Raw genomic sequence first — 5,057 nt, forward strand, 5'->3', positions numbered from 1 at the left:
ATCGATGAGGGTTCACTGATCATCAAATGTACCATTCTGGTGAGGGATGTTGATAGCAAGGGAAGTATGTGTGGTAGGGGAGGAAGGTTAATCCAGGAACTCTGTACTTTCCTCTCAATTTTACTCTGAATCCAAAACTGCTCTAAAAAAATGTGATCTAGGGGCATATGGGTGGCTCAGTGGATTAAAGCCTCTGCCTTCGGCTCAGGTCATCATCCCAGGGTCCTGGGATCAAGCCCTGCACCAGGCTCTTTGGTCAACAGGGAGCCTGCTTCCTCCTCTCTCTCTGCCTGTCTCTCTGCCTACTTGTGATCTCTGTCTGTCAAATGAATAAATAAAATCCTTAAAAAAAAAAAAAGTCAGTAGTAAGGGCATCTGGATGGTTCAGTTGGTTGAGCAACTGCCTTCGGCTCAGGTCATGATCCCAGAGTCCTGGGATCAAGCCCCATATCAGGCTCCTTATTCAGCAGGGAGCCTGCTTCTCCCTAGCCCTCTGCCTGCCTCTCTGCCTACTTGTGCTTTCTGTCAAATAAATAAACAAAAAAAAGTCAACAGTAGCCTTACACTACATCACAAGGGCTGCGTCATTCACCTCACTTCATCTCATCAGGTAAACATTCTGTCATCTCACATCTCCCTAGGAAGAAGTATGAGTAGAATATGATATTTTGAGAGAGACCATATTCACATAACCTCGATTATGGTGTGTTGCTATAATCACCCTTTATTATTGTTATTTTTGATCATCCCTGACTGTGTCTAATTTATAAATTAAAGTTTATCACATGGAGGTATAGGAAAAAACATGGTAAATATAGGGTTTGGTACTACTCGTGGCTTTAGGCATTCACTGGCAGTCTTGGAACGTATCCCTTGTGGATGAGGGGTGACTACTGTATGCTTTTGCAAATGGGCTCCTCCAGGCTGTGGCTTGTCTTCTTGTTCCTCTGACAACCCCAACCTCGTGCTGGATCATCCAGGAAAGTGGTGCTCTCTCTGCTGAGGCCGCTGACATGACATAGAAGCCAGGAGCGGCTGGCAGCCATCTTACAACCACAGAGAAGAGGCAGCCTGAGCCTGGAGTCAAGAAATAAATGAGAATAGACAACTCGCAGACAAAAAAAGGGGAACAAATGACTCATAACCATATAAAAATAAGATCTACTCTTAGGAGAAATGAATTCGAAGTGATAAAGTTGCATCATTTTTTATCTATCAGACTTCCAAAAGGAAAACATAATTATAACGCACTGTGTTGCTCACGGTGTAGGGAAAATGGTGGTCGATTAGACTCAGGTCTGGATGTAAGTATGAGACACGTGAGCAACTAGGGACTTAAGTGAGTTGGAGTTGATGTTTCTCATGATGTAGAAGTCTGTAGGTCAGCTCATGGGAGCCGGTATGGTGCATCCATTTTCTTCAGGGACCTGGTTTCTGTCTGTCGGCTGACTTTCTCTAGGTCGCCATTTTTACAGTCACATGACTCGCAGTACTGGCTGGAGCGCCATCTGTCCCGTCTGCAACCCAGGCAGCAGAAAGCAGGCCGACAGAGAGGAGAGCACACCTTTTCGTTTCTGGAACCGCCCCCCCCCCACTTCCACTCACATCTCATTGGCTGGAGCTCGGTCATGTGACTATACCTACTTGCAAGGGAAGCTGGGAAATTTAACTTTTATTCCAAGTGGCCGTCTCTTAGAATAGAAACTGGAGTTCTGTTAATACGAAAAAAGATGTTGGGAAGTGAGTAGGTACTCTCAACACTGTTAGCAATAGTATAAATCAATATTATCTTTATACCCTTCCCTGTTGGTTTTCAATAAATTGTTTCATTTGATTCCCAGCACATGTCATCATCAGTCCCCCCACTTTTCTTCCTGGTGAGGAAACAGAGATAACAGATGAACCAGCTCAGCCAAGGACACTGTATTAATCAGGATTCTCAACGGCTAGTGATTGGGATAGACCCCCCCCCCCCCCGCCCCACCGTCATCGTCATCAGGCTTCCTGCTTAGCGGGGATTCTGCTTCTCTTCTCCCTCTGCCCGCCCCCTCCCCCCAACTTCATGCACCTGCACTCTCAGATAAAGAAAATCTTAAAAAAAGAAAGAAAGAAAGAACGAAAGAAAGAAAGAAACCCAAATCCGATTGTGAGACCTCACAGGCTCACCTGACTGCAAAGGTCACAGGTAGCACCAAGTTCAGGTATGAATGGATCCAGACAGTGAGTCAGGACTCTCTTGTCCTTCATCTCTTGGTCTGTTTCCTGTGTGTTGGCTTCATTCTTGGAAGACAGTTAACCTCCCCACTCTATCACCAATGCTGTAGAGTTTCATTCTTTGATAGGCCTTTCCCATACAGTGGCCCTTAGCAGATACAACCCCTACATCTGGTCACATCATAGTTTTCCATTATTTCTAGTAAACATCCCAGAACCGACTCTCACTGGACGGCCTTGGGTCACATGCCCATCTGTGAGCCGATCCCCAGGGCCTGAGATGAGCCAGACTGGTGTCCGGGCAGAGCTGAGTCACTTGCTTATTCTTAGAGCCCGAGGGTGGGGGTCAGCCCTCTGGAACCAGAGAGACTGAATGGGGGAGGGGAAATCCCCCCTGGAAACCTGGGGCACAATTTCCAGAAAGAGGAGAGGTTGCTCGATAGACTAAAGTGTGAACATCTGCTGCTAGGAGCGGCATAGTTGGGGTGGGGGGGTACTGCACCAGCAGTGCGGTCCCCAAGTCCTAGCTCCCGGGGCACCACAACCACCCCAGCTCTCTCTGTTGCCTAGGAACTCGCTTTTAAGAAATCACAAAATGTAAACACAGACGAAAGGAGAAGTACTCAGGGGAGAATCACACACGAAGGGGAGAGGTTCGAAGGCCCTGGGAAAAACGTTCAGCTCTGGGGGCTTCCTTACCTTACTCACCTTGTCACAAAGTTTTAAAACCTGATGAATTACATTCCCAAGGACTGAGAGAATTTGCGGATGTGATCAAGAACATGCTGTCAGAAACCACGGAGACTGGGGATGGCTGGAAGATTGGAGCCAGGCGAAGTTATACTGTTTTTAGAAACTGCATCATAGGGGCGCCTGGGTGGCTCAGTGGTTAAGCCGCTGCCTTCGGCTCAGGTCATGATCTCAGGGTCCTGGGATCGAGTCCCACATCGGGCTCTCTGCTCAGCAGGGAGCCTGCTTCCCTCTCTCTCTCTCTCTCTCTGCCTGCCTCTCCGACTACTTGTGATCTCTCTCTGTCAAAATAAATAAATAAAATCTTTAAAAAAAAAAAAAAAAAAGAAACTGCATCATAGGGGCGCCTGAGTGGCTCAGTGGGGTAAAGCCTCTGCCTTCGACTCAGGTCATGATCTCAGGGTCCTGGGATCGAGCCCCGCTTCTGGCTCTGCTCAGCCGGGTGCCTGTTTCTGCCTCTCTGCCTACTTGTGATCTCTTTCTCTGTCAAATAAATAAATAAATAAAATATTCAAAAAACAAAAACAAAAAACCCTGCATCCTAGAGCCCAAGAAGAGAAAGGAGATTCCCTGATGAGCAGGAAGCCTAACGCAGGGCTCCTTCCCAAGATCCTGGGACAACGACTCAAGCTGAAAGCAGATGCTTAACCAGCAAAGTCACCCAGGAACCGCTCACCTGCTCCCTATTTCTACCCCCAGCCCCAGGCAACCACTAAGCTACTTTCTGTCTTTGTGGATTTGCCTTTTCTAGATATTCTGACCTTTTTTCTTAAGATAAGAATTTTTTTATTGCTTTTTAAAATATTTTGGTTCTAAAAGCAAGACATTTGTGGTAATGAGTGCAAATGACACAGAAGGGGATAAAGTAAAATGTGAACGCTTTTCTGGCAATCCTGCCTTTTAGAGATCTACTGTTAACAAAACCCTGCGTACTTATCCCTCCTGATCTTTTTGCCTCAGTCATCTTAAACACCAGTTAGATCATTTAGATCATCTCAGACATCACACTGTGCACATCTCTACTATATGTGTTATTTCATTTTATTTTATTTTGTTTATTAAGTAAACTCTGCACCCACTATGGGGCTTAAACTCACAATCCTGAGATCAAGAGCCCCATGCTCTTCACACTGAGCCAGCCACGTGCCCCGCTACTGTGCTTAGGTCGCCCTCCTCTTCTCTGGATAATATTACCCATATTTTTCCTGTGTAAACTGTCTTTCATCCACCTTCAGTCCTTATAGACCAACTCTAGGAGAGGGAATTGTGGCTCAAGCATGGCCAATTACCTCCTCACTGGCTCAGTCGGTGGAATGTGAGACTCCTGGTCTCCGGGTTGTGAGTTCAAGCTCCACCTTAGGTGTGGAAATTACTTTTAAATAAAATCTTTGGAGGTGCCTGCATGGCTCAGTGGGTTAAAGCCTCTGCCTTCAGCTCAGGTCATGATTCCAGGGTCCTAGGATCAAGCCCCGCATCGGGCTGTCTGCTCAGTGGGGAGCCTGCTTCCTCCTCTCTCTCTCTCTGCCTGCCTCTCTGCCTACTTGTGATCTCTGTCAGTCAAATAAATACATAAAATCTTTATAAATAAATAAATAAAATCTTTGGGGGCACCTGGGTGGCTCAGTGGGTTGGGCCTCTGCCTTTGGCTTGGGTCATGATCTCACAGTCCTGGGATTGAGCCCCGCATCAGGATCTCTGCTCAGCAGGGAGCCTGCTTCCCCCTCCCCCTCTGCCTGCCTTTCTGCCTACTTGTGATCTCTCTCTGTGTCAAATAAATAAATAAAATCTTTTAAAAAATAAAATATTTTTAAAATATTTTATTTACTTGACATAAAGGGAAAGATCATAAGTAGGCTGAAAGGCAGGCAGAGGGGGAGGGGGAAGCAGGCTCCCTGGGGCTGCTTAAATACGGGGCTGGATCCCAGGACCCTGAGATCATGACCTGAGTCGAAGGCAGAAGCTTAACCCACTGAGCCACCCAGGTGCCCTAAAAATAAAATCTTAAAAAAAAAAAAAAGTGGGATAGGGGCGTGTGTGTGTGCGCGCGCGCACACATGAGAGAGAGAGAGTTGTCACCGGCAGCTCTAGTTCCT

The 5,057-nt window shown here is 46.7% G+C and overlaps 1 long non-coding RNA gene across 1 annotated transcript; it reads right to left on the reverse strand.

The window, feature by feature from the left end:
- Positions 1-698: 698 nt before the first annotated feature.
- On the reverse strand, positions 699-1,928 carry LOC106005264. Its single transcript, XR_001178502.2, has 2 exons — positions 1,645-1,928; positions 699-1,077 (listed from the first exon to the last, which is right to left on the reverse strand). It is a non-coding gene; the product is annotated as an uncharacterized LOC106005264 (long non-coding RNA).
- Between the last annotated feature and the right edge of the window lie 3,129 nt (positions 1,929-5,057).

This window comes from Mustela putorius, unplaced genomic scaffold, assembly GCF_011764305.1.
Source record: "Mustela putorius furo isolate JIRA1106 unplaced genomic scaffold, ASM1176430v1.1 tig00000592_pilon_pilon_pilon, whole genome shotgun sequence".
NCBI lineage: Eukaryota > Metazoa > Chordata > Mammalia > Carnivora > Mustelidae > Mustela > Mustela putorius.